The sequence below is a fragment of the Triticum aestivum genome, chromosome 7D (assembly GCF_018294505.1).
Source record: "Triticum aestivum cultivar Chinese Spring chromosome 7D, IWGSC CS RefSeq v2.1, whole genome shotgun sequence".
Lineage (NCBI taxonomy): Eukaryota > Viridiplantae > Streptophyta > Magnoliopsida > Poales > Poaceae > Triticum > Triticum aestivum.
The window spans coordinates 480,444,826-480,456,857 of NC_057814.1; positions in this window are offsets into that span (position 1 = coordinate 480,444,826).

The following is a 12,032-nucleotide window of genomic DNA, read 5'->3' on the forward strand; positions in this document are numbered from 1 at the left end:
CCGCCGAGTGTGGTTGATACGCGACAGTACAGAGTTGCTCCTAGAGCTGTATGAAGAAGAAGGTGGGCAGACCAGGGCTTAGGCTACTCCCTCTCCTTGGGTGTGTGTGTTGCTTGTAATGGTTCTCTCTATTGTCGACTTCCTTGATTGCCTGTATGCATGAGGGCTCCTGGGGGTCTAATAGACCAACCCCCTAGGGGTACAATGGTAATGTTACAAAGCCGTGGGGTCGGGTTGTCATCGTCCGGGAAGCCGGTGCCGGGACCCGCCGGGTGTCAGGGCTCGCCGGGTTCTCCGGGCACGGGCCCCGCGTGCCTAGGGGCACTATTCGCCATCCTGTCGATCGTCAGGGAGTGGCCGGGTTGAGTCGGGTACAGTGGCGCTCCGTCAGGTCACCACTTGCTAGCATCAGCAGTGACGGTGGGCGCACTGTTGCCACGCCGGCCCTGGTCGGCGGGTAGGTGGGGCACTGTTGCCACGCCCCAGCTGACCAGAGGCATGGGCGGGGCACTGTTGCCTCGGTCATCGGTGGGTGGAGACTCGTCCCATCGTACGGCCTGGATGGGACGAGAGCTGACCCGAGGCCGGGTTGGGGAACACGCCAAAGGGGAGCTGGGTTGTTGGAGAAGTCTTGGTGTGCCGGGTTCGGCCGCCTTGAGCTGATCGTTGGGGCCGGGTTTGAGGAGTACGGCCGGGCTGGAGAGTTTGGTCGGGTCGAGGGGCTTGGCCAAGTTGAGCGACCCAGCCAAGCATGAGCCGGCTTGAGGGACGATGCTGGCCCCGTTGTTTTTAAAAAGGATCCAGGTTCCGTTGCCTGCCCGGGGTTCATCCCCCCGACAGTAGTCCCCGAAGCTGTGAAGGTCCGCCTTCTTTGGATGGGAGGGCCTTCGCAGTTTCCCCCTTTTTGAGGCGGCGAATTTTGTGACCGCCGGGTCCGGCAACACCCACTGTGTGCCGGCTTCCGGAAGCCGGATCGCGACACCCCGGCTGGAGTGGGAAACCGAAGGGTCTGTCGAATCTTGAGGCAATATTTTGGGATTCGCGCAGGCGCCTCATGGTGCCCGGGAGCCGGAGGGGCCTGACAAGCCACGCGCGTGATGAGACGGGGCGACGCGTTGGGGCCTGCCGCCGTGCGCCCTCGGCTCACGCGCGCCGATTTATTGGGGCGTCCGCAAGTCGGTTGCCCTTCTCCGGGCAGTTATTGCGCGCGTAGAAAAAAAGTGCGCAGTTATTGCGGGGAAGTGGGACGGGCGAGCGCAAACGATCCCACTTCCCCACGTTCGAACCGCGGGTTATAAATTGGGTGAGGGGAGCAGCGGAAGCCATTCTCGCTCGCACTCCTCCGCCTCTTCATCCTCCCTCTGCTTCTTGCGACCGCTGCGTGCTACGACGCCCGTTGTTTCGAGCGGAGCTTCATCGCCACTCTTCTTCCTTTCTTTTCTTCCTCTTCGTCGATGGCACTGCCGTCGGGCTCGTGGATGGGCTCGACCGTTACTTTGGACGACATCGCTTATCTCCGCACCACCAAGCACTTGCCGGGGGAGACGGAGGTTGCCGTGTGCTTGCCGCAGGGTGAGCGGGAGCCGCGGCCCGAGGGCACGGAGCGCGTGGTCTTCTACCCGTACTTCAAACGCGGGTTCGGCCTTCCTGCGAGCACATTCTTCCACGACTTCCTGGAGTTCTTCGGGCTCCAGCCCCATCATCTTGGTGCCGGCGCCATCGTGTAGCTTTCGGGCTTCGTCACCCTCTGCGAGGGGTACCTGGGGGCGAGCCTTCAATCGATCTCTAGGTGCGCTTCTTCTCCTTGAAGCAGCAGGGGCCGAGGGCTAGGGAGATGTCTCACTTCGGGGCCGCCGTCATCACCAAGCGGTCGGGCACGAACTGCCCCAAGATGCCGCTGGAGGATTCTGCCAAGAAACAGAACTCCTTCTTCTACGTCCGCAATCTTGGCATGGACCGTATCAATTTGCCGCCTTTCATCGACTCACGACCGTGGGGGAAGCAGAACTGGGGCTATTACCCCAAGCACCCGTCGCAGGAGGTGCTCAACCTCTACCAGCGGGTGTTGGAGATGAAGACGCGGGAAGGGCTCGCCGGCACCGACCTCATCACCGCCTTCATCAGGCGCCGAGTGCTGCCGCTGCAGCAGCGCAGCCACCTCATCGATCAGATGAATGGGCTTCAGGACCCCAACCGCATGTCGAACTTGCGGCTGGGGGCGGATCAGGTCGCCCGCCGGGTCAACGACATCTCCAAGGCCAAACTGCGGAACGAATGGGAGTTCGGGAAGCCGCCGTACAGCCAGGCAAACCCGGCACCCGTGGTGAGTCCCTGGTCCCCGTACTTTGCTGCCGCCCATCTTCTTGTTCGTCCCGACACGACGCGGGAGGTGCTTCTAAATGCCATCCGGCATCCTTACGACTGGGCGTCGAAGCAGGTGGCACGGGCCATCTCGGAGGAACCCGTGGCCCATGGCAGAGGGGAGGAGGCGGCCGCTAATGTCCGCACGGGGCACCGCGCAGGTAAGCTTTCTCTTCTGTTTTTCTTAAGTCGCTGGGTGCGAGGCAGCGCGGGTGATGCTGATGCGAGTCGTTTGATGTAGTGGCACTGGGCGGAGGAGGCGGCGGCGCGGCCGGAGCCGGGTCGTCGCGGGGGGCGCCGACGATGAGCCGGCCGCACGGGAAGGACAACGTCGCGTTGCGGGCCCCGGCCGTGAAGTGTGCGGTGAACCCGGCCGGGGGCGCGAAATCGCCTGCCAAGAGGAGGCGTGGCGCTCCGGAGGAGAGGCCGGCAAGGCCTGCCGTTCTGGTGGTGCTCAGGTAAGTTCCTTTTTGCTTGAGTCCAAGTGGCCGAGCGGCTTTCCTTGGTTTTCGTGGGTTTACTTTGCTTTGAGCTTCAGGTCGCCGATCTCGTTGGCGTTGGCGGCGGCGGACGTCGTGTCCGTCGAGGGCGCCGCGTTCCGGAGGACCCGGACAAGCGCCGACGATGAGGAGGAGGAGCCGGTGGATCCAGATCTCGGCCTGGGCCCGGCCGATACCGAAGGCCTGGCGTGGCGGGATCGGAATCGGGCCGAGGCGGAGCTGGAGGCTGCGTCGACCTATGCCTGGGTCAACGCCGTGACAACGTGGGCGCAAGCTGGCGAGGAGCCGGCGTGGCCGGAGATGCCGGCGGCGATAGTGGTGGCGGCGATGGTCTTCGAGCCATCGTCGGAGGGGGAGCGCGGCCAAGGAGGCCATTCGGACATGATGGACCTCGACCGGGAGGTCGTGGTACTTCGGGACGACACCCCGCTGCGGACCGACATGGTCGAGTGGGCGGGAACCGACGGAGGCGGCGACGACGCCGTCTTCGAGGAAGCGCCGCGGACCGACATGGTCGAGTGGGCGGGAACCGACGGAGGCGGCGACGACGCCGTCTTCGAGGAAGCGCCGCGGATGGCACCGGAGGGGGCGCCTCGGGTGTCGACGAGCGAGGCGTCGCTGGTGGCGGCGCCGCAGGTCGTCTCGGCCGCTGAGCCGGCGATGGTGCCAGAGAGGGCACCGGAGGAGGTGCCGGCGAGGGCGTCGGAGGAGGTGCCGGCGAGGGCGTCGGAGAGCACGCCCTGGTGCTCAGGCTGGGGAGTCGACGGGCCGCCGGGTCGCAGCCGGCTCGAAGTGGGCTCGGCGAGGTCTATGGGCCCTAGACTCAGGAGGAGGCGGCGATGGCCGCCATGAGCCGGCGCCTGCGGGGGGCGCACGGACAGGATCCAGGCCTTTGCCCAGGCCGAGCTGGAGCAGACGCGGGAGCTGCAGCTCGCCGTGCTCGTAAGTTTTCTCTTGTCTGTTTTTTCTTCCGGTTGCTTCTTCCGTGTGGGGGCACGCTAGCGCACCCACAGGGTGTAGCCCCCCGAGATTCGGGCCAACTATGTAGTAGTTCGGTCGAATCTTAAACTGCTTTCTCCTGCTGATCGTTGCCGCTTGCAGCAACTGGATTCCTACCGTGTCAGCGTCTTCAACCGGCTCCTGAACAAGCACCGGCAGCTCAAGGAGCAGCTCGCCGCCAAGGAAGAGGAGCTCTGCATTGCGGCAGGTATTCTTCTTTTGCGTGCTCTTTTTTAGTGGGGGCGCGCTAGGGCACCCACTGGCTGTAGCCCCCGAGATTCGGGCCAACTATGTAGCAGTTGGGTCGAATCTTAAACTGGTACTTTTGTTTCTAAATCTTTCTTCTGCAGCCAAGGTGCTGTCCTGGAGAACCCGGCTGATCCGAGCCGGCTTCCATCACGACCGGCTTCTTGCTGACGCTGGCTGGCTTGGGGCCAAGGTGGAGGAGGCGAAAGCGGCGGCGACGGGAGCTCGGCAGGCGCTTGATAAAGCCAGTCGGCTGCAGGAGCAGCTGGCGGGCGACAAGAGCTGTCTCGAGGCCGAGGTGGAACGCCTCAAGGCGGAGGCCGCCAAGGTTGTGGAGGTGCAGCAGGCCCTTGCCGAGGCCGACCAGCAACGTGGCAAGCTGGCCGATGATAAGGGCCAGCTCCAGGCCGGGGTGGAGTGCCTGAAGGGGCTGGTGGCCGCGGCGGAGGAGACGCGTCAGGGGGAAACCCGTCATCGCGAGGAGGCCGAGAAGACGACCGAGGCCAAGGACGTCGAGCTGAAGGCGGCCCTTGCCCAGGTCGCCGACCTGGAGAAGGCACTGGAGAAGCGTGACCGCACCATTGCCTGGGAGCGGCGTGGTACGTTGCTCGAAGCGCAACACCTGGAAGAGTCCTTCTCCAGTAAGTACTTTTCTTGGGTTCTGCCGGGTTAGGATCCCGGCTTCTTGTCCTTGGTGATTTTTTCTGACTTGCTTCGCTTTCTGGCAGGGGCCTTCGTGGAGACGCGCCAGCTGGCGGAGGAGGCCGTCCGCTTTCAGCGACACCCGCAGGGAGTCGTCAGCTTCGAGACCGACCCACATGTGGCTTGGACCTTTCCCGGAGATCGTGACCGCCGTCAAGGCTCGTCTGCGAGTCTTGGGCGAGCAGATGGGGCGGCTCTCTGAGGCCGGCGCGGCGATGACGGCGACCCTGTGGCCAGGTTCCGTTGCACCGAACAGCTTCACACGGCTGGCGCGGTGGTTGGAGGCAGGGCCGGATCGGCTCCATGACTGACGTGATTCTGCCGCTCGTGCTGGTGCCGAGATGGCACTCCGATTTGCGATGTCTTGGCATCCGGACATGTCGCTGGATGCGTTGATGGGCCAGCGAGCCGACTCAGAGAGCCAGCTGCAGGAGGAGGCCGGACGGATTGCTGCCCGGGCCAGCTACATCACAGGGTTCGCCTTCCATGACGAGTTCCGGCCGGAGCGGGTGGAGGATGGTGGAGTCGTGCCTGTCGACGACTACAGCCTGCTTCTGGACGACCCGGAGGGCAGCTCCGAGGAGACAGACATCTACCGTGATGCTGGTGTCGAGGAGGACACCGGCACCTCGAGGAACCCGGAGGTCACCGAGGGGGAGCCATCTGCCATGTGACCTGGTGCTGGAGATGCCCGAGGCTGTCCTGCATTGACTTGGTACAAATCTCTGTTAGGTAGTAGGTCCACCCACCCACTGGGGGTGCTTGGGTGTAATGAATTCTGGCCTTGGGCCTATTTAAATTTGAACTTGTGATGTGTAAATTTCGTGAATGTTTGCGCCTTTGCTTTTCATCTTTTGAGCCGTTTTCTTGCGATTTTCCCCTCTCGGGCCTCCCTCCCCCCCCCCCCCGCAACTCTGACGGCCGAGGCTCCGGTCCGTGACAAGGAGTTCGTCCTTTGAGAGGAGCGCGCGGTACTTAGGCCTTTGAAGCATTGAGTGCGAGCGAAACACCCACTGGGCCGGCTGGCGGCAATCCGGCGAAGCCGGTTAGCGAGCAGCCGGTCGTGCGACAATTTAAGAAATGGCAGGTCCGGGTTGGGTAACTCGGCGGTCCTTGGCTTAGTGTTCATGGCGTGCTGGTGCTTTGACCCGTTGTGCTTGCCAGCCGACAGCCGAAGCCGGTTCTGTGGCCTAGGGCGAAGTGGGGGGCCGCGGCGACCTTAACGCGTCAGGATTCACTAAGGCAGGTGGCGGGTGGTGGCTAAGCCGGCCAGCCCCCGAGCCCCCGGGTCGTGCGAGTCGAACCGATGGCCGGGTTGGTAATGCACAAAAGTAGGAGACACAAATAGCTTGGTCGGAAAAGGGCAGCCCCGAGCGTCACTCGGGGACTCCATAGTTTTCATATGATTACAAAAGGCGGTGATACATACGTGCACACAGCTAACTGTAAAATGGGCGGAGTAGTTATGTGTTCCACAATCGGGTTGTTTCTTTGCCGGCGGTGTCTCTCTTGCGCTTGTTTGACTTGCGGGCGTCGATGAGGTAGTAGGCGTTGCGGTCACACAAGGCCTTGCTGACGATGAATGGGCCCTCCCATGGAGGGGACAGCTTGTGCTGGGCGGCTTGCTCTTGGACGAGTTGGAGGACGAGGTCTCCCTTGCGAAAAGCGAGGGGCTTGATCTTCTTGTTGTGGTAGTGCCTCAGGCCTTGCTGGTAAATGGCTGAGCGGCTGAGCGCTAGGAGACGTGCTTCTTCGAGCAGGTCGACGCCATCTTCGCGGGCTTCTTTGGCTTCGGCTTCAGTGTACATCACGATGTGCAGCGAGCCGAACTCGACGTCGGTCGGGATGACGGCTTCGGCTCCATAGACAAGAATTGGGTGAACCCGGTCGACCAGTTTGGCGTGGTGCGGAGGCTCCAGAGGACGGACGGCAACTCGTCGAGCCAGCTACCGGGTGAGTGGATGAGCGGCTCGACGAGCCGTGGCTTGATGCCCGATAGGATGAGGCCGTTGGCCCGCTCGACCTGGTCGTTGGACTGCGGGTGTGACACGGATGCCAGGTCGAGGCGGATGCCGGAGATGGAGCAGTATTGCGTGAGCGCGCCTTTGGCGAAGTTGGTGCCGTTGTCCGTGATGATGCTGTTTGGCATGCTGTAACGTACCGCGATGTCTTTGATGAATCGGACGACCGTCGGGCCGTCCACCTTCTTGATTGTCCTTGCTTTGATCCATTTGGTGAACTTGGCCACCGCCGCCAGCAAATGTGTCATGCCGCCTCGAGCGCTCTTGAAGGGCCCTACCATGTCGAGTCCTCGGACCGCGACGGGCCAGACGATCGGGATTGTTCAGAGTGCTGAGGCCAGCTGGTGGCTGCGCTTGCTGAAGCGCTGGCATCCCTCGCACTTGAGGACGAGTGACTCGGCGTCTTGGAGGGTCGTGGGCCAGTAGAAACCATGGCGGAAAGCCTTGGCCACCAGGGACCGAGAGGCGGCATGGTGGCCGCATTCGCCCTGGTGTATGTCGAGGAGGATCTCAATGCCCTGGTCATGTTCGATGCAGCACTGGAACACGCCAGTGGAGCTACGCTTGACGAGCTCGTTATTGATGATGTTGTAGGCGGACGCCCGGCGTTGCACTTGTCGGGCTTCGGTCTCGTCCATGGGGAGAACCCCGTTCTCTAGAAACTCCGAGATGGACAAGGCCAAAGATGGGGCCGTTACCACAGCGAAGACGGCCACCAAGGCGGGTTCTAGAGCGGCAGCCCCCGAGCCGGGGTGAGCAGCCCCCGGGTCAGGGATGGCCGCGGCCGGGTTGAGGACGACGGCGGCTGGGTCAACAGCTTCAGTCCGCGGGCCAGGTTCGGCAGTCCCCGGGCCAGGCTGAGATGCGGCCGGGTTGTCCGGGACGTAGATGGACTCGGAGTCCGGAGACGGCTTGACGGACGGCTTGTGCAGGTGCTCGAGGGAGACACCGGGCGGGATGGACTGCTGGGACGAGGCAATCTTGGCGAGCGTGTCGGCCGCCTCATTTTCTACGCGCGGGACATGGAGGAACTCGCAGCCCACGAAGAATCCGGACAGCTTCTAGACGAGGAAGCGGTAGCTTGCCATGTTGGGGTCGCGGGCGTCCCACTCGCCGGAGCACTGCTGCACCACCAAATCCGACTCGCCGTAGCATAGGATCCGCCGGATGCCGAGTTCCTTGGCAAGCCAGAGGCCATGCACAAGGGCTTCGTACTCGGCGACGTTGTTGGAGGCGGTGAAGTGGATCTGGAGCGCGTATCGGAGCCGATCACCCTTCGGGGAGGACAACACAATGCTGGCCCCCAGGCCGAGTGCATCTTCGATCCATCGAAGTGCATGCGCCCGTGTGTTGAGTCCGACGAACTGTACTGGGTCTTGGTCCAGTCGACGAGGAATTTGGCCAGGGCTTGGGACTTGATCGTAGTGCGAGGCTCGTAGAGGATGGTGTGGCCGGCTAGCTCGAGCGCCCACTTGCCGACCCAGCCAGAAGCGTCCCGGAACCCGATGATCTCGCCGAGGGGTGCCATGCTGACCACCGTAACAACGTGCTCTTGGAAGTACTTCTTAAGTTTGTTGGCGGTGAAGTACACGCCATAACACATCTTCTGGTAGTGCGGGTAATTCTGCTTGGAGGAGGAGAGCACCTCGCTTAGGTAGTAGACTGGGCGCTGGACAGCTTGGATTTTGCCCTTCTCTGTTCGCTCGACCACCATGACAGTGCTGACTGACCGCGAGGTGGCGGCAATGTAAAGTAACAGCGGCTCCTTCTCAGCTGGTGCGGCCAGGACGGGTGCGGTAGAGAGCATTCGCTTGAGGTCCCTGAAAGCTTCGTCCGCCTGGTCGTTCCATTCGAACGGTGTCGTCTTCTTCATCAGCTGATATAGGGGCAAGGCCCTCTCGCCCAGCCGGCTGAGAAACCGGCTGACCGAGGCCAAGCAGCCGGTGAACTTCTGGACATCGCGCAGCCGAGCCGGCTTGCGCATGCCCTCGACGACCATGATTTTCGGAGTAAATGACCACGGGTAGCCTAACCGACTCCCCCTGGCTCTTCAAAAATTATCGGGCCGATCGAGCCTTCAAGCACCCAAAGCACAGGGCTGCCTTCCCCTGGCCGGCTATCTCACAGGCCGACTACTAGAAGGAGGCCCGGCCCTAAAACCCTCCCGAAGAGAGCCACAAGAAGGCCGACTCCAAGAAGCCGGCCACAAGAAGACCTACTCCACGATGCCGGCCACAAGAGGGCCGGCTCCCGGCAAGCGGCCAAGATTGCACCCTCAAGGACTGCACCCACATAACGGTGATGAGACGGGGCGTGGCTACAACAAAGCCTGCCACCCTCGAATCCTGGAGCACGCATGGCCACAGTGCGCCGTACGGGGCGGCCATCCCCCGTCCGGCGCGGCACTGTTGCCATGTTGACCATGACGCCACCGACGACAGGCTGTCAGTACGGCCCGCGGGCGGCGGGCCCCTTCAGCCAGAGAGACGCTCGGAGGCGGCCAAGCCTCCCCCAGTCGGCCTGGGGTGTAGCCGGCTACCTCACTCCCTCGAAGTATGTGCATCATTAAGGAGACAAGACGAGGTAAGGCTATAGTGAGAGCCCGCCAGACGGCGGCACTGTAGCCATGCTTACCTCTGCAAAGCCCTCATCATCAGGGGCGAGACTACAGTAACCAGCCGCCAGCAAGACCCCCAGGTGGTGGGGCCGGCCTGTCGGCCAAGAGGCCGGCAGCCGGCGGGACCCACCAGTCGGCGGGCCTCAGCGGCCGGCGGAGAAGCCGGCGAATGTAGACACTGACGGCCTGGACCCGCATCCAGCCGGATTACCATTGTACCCCTAGGGGGTAGGCCTATATAAACCCCCCAGGGCACCCACGCAAAGGGTTGATCTCTTAGAGTTTTAGACACCACATACAGAGAAGAGGAGAGCTGGCCTTGCGCTTCTTCTTCCTTTAGCCAAACAGCTCAAGGAGCCACTTGTAGCCACTTGTGTTGATCTAGTGATCATGCGGAGACCCTGCAGAGCAGGACTAGGGGTGTTATCTCCACGGAGAGCCCCGAACCTGGGTAAGATTCGCCGGCGTGCATGTCTTCGCCTTATCCCGTTTCCAGGCAGCGGTGATGTCTTACTGGCTCCCACAATGATAAGCCACCCGTTGGCATATGTCGCACCTACCACCCGACATTTGGCGCCCACCGTGGAGCCAGGTGCACCGTCGTCCAGAGACCTATTCTGGACGGGAACCTTTTTCCTTCCCAGCGAGCGTAGCCAGCCCGACACGCCCGATGGCGCTTGCCCCGACGCGCTGCAAGGCGTCGACGATGCCTGCGCGGCGAGCTGCCTCGCCAATCTTCTTGGCGAGGCTCGCATCTCCGACGAGCCTGCGTCCGACGCGGGCGCAGACTGCCCCGAGAGCCGCCTCGTCAGCCTCCTCGACCAGCTTCACGTCTCCAGTGAGCCTGTTGTGGATTTGGAGTCGGTCGGCTCCACCGACCCGATGCTTGTCGACTCCGATACGGCATCGCTTGACGCCTTCCCCACCAACATGGTGATCATCGACGACCCTCTTCCTCGAGCCGACAGTGGCAGCAGCGCTATCACTGAGGTGCTGGTCATCAGCCACGGCGCCGCCTCAAGCGAGAACGCCCGCGACGCCCTACAAGCGGCGCTACACGACTTGTCCGCCCCCATCCCGGCCGACGCTGACGCCGAGACACTGGAGGGCACGCCGCCTCGCCCTCATCGCGCATGGCCAGAAGATAGCATCCATGAGACGCCACACTGAGGCTCACCAGCGCGAAGTCGACCGCACCGCCTTTGGTACGCCGCCTCCTGGCGGGCCGAGCCAAGCCGGCATCGTCAAGAAGTGCGGCGCGGCCATCGCCAGCATGCTGGGAGCAGACTGCCCAGTCTATGCCACGCCACTCGAGAACCTGCGTGCCACTCAGGCGGCCATAGACGAGTTGAACAGGCTGGGGGCCGACGAGCTCCCCTACATGACTAGACGTATCCAGCAGCTGATCGACGCGGCCGCAGAGCGGCATGAAGCCAGCGTTGGCGCTGAAAGTCCTCCCCCGCGCCGAGAGCACGGCGTGAACTCGCGGAAGCCGACTGCAGACGGCGCCCGCGCGAGAAAAGACAAGGAGCCGGCTTCTAGCCGCAGTCGGACTCGGCTCACTATCAAGCGCGACGCAGAAGGCCGCCCCCGAGCTGTGGAACGACGAGGCAATCCGCCTCCTCCCCTGCCTCGTGGGGAGAGATATCCCACCCCGCCGCCTGTTACGCTTCCGACTCTCGGCGACCAACTAGGCCACCGCGAAGGAGTCGGCGAGAATGACGCCCGCCACCGGATCGATCGCCTAGCGCGATCCCTGGCGCTAGAAGAAGAAGATGATGCCGGCCCGCCTTGCTTTGGCCCCCGCATCTGCGACGAGCCCTTCCCCAAAGGGTTCTCAGTCCCAAGAGACACACCAAAATACAACGGCTCCGTAAAGCCGGAAGACTGGTTGATCCATTACTCCACCGCAGTCCGCATAGGAAACGGCAATAGGAGCGTTGCCATGAAGTACGTCCCGCTCAGGCTTGAAGGCACGGCACGCATCTGGTTGAACAGCCTCAAGCCCTACAGCGTCAACAGCTGGCTAGACTTCACGAAAGTCTTCATCCGCAATTTCACAAGCACATACAAGCGGCCTCCCAAGCCCCGCCAGCTCTCCTTGTGCGTCCAAGGGCCCAGCGAATCAACTCGCGACTACCTCACGCGTTGGGCCGAGCTCCGCAACTCCTGCGAAGGGGTGCACGAGGTTCAAGCCATAGAGTACTTCACCGCCGGGTGCCGAGAGGGCACCCTCCTCAAGCACCGGCTCCTCTGCGACGAACCGACTACCCACGATGAGCTGATGATCATATCAGACAAGTACGCCACGGCTGACTCTTCAATGAAGACTGAGCTTCGAGTGGATGCCTCTGGAAAGGTGCTCGCTCCGGCTCCCAAGACGCCGGCTGGGGACTCCAACCGACGCCCGTACCCAAACAACAACAAGCGCAAGGCCCCTATGCCGCCTTCCACCAGTCGACAAGTAGCCAAAGTCGAAGACAAACAACCTGAAGGGCGGCCCATGCCCAAGAAGCAGAAGGGCGGCAGGCCGGCTTTCTCCTACGAGTAAACCCTTGATGCCCCCTGCAAGTTCCATAGCGGCGC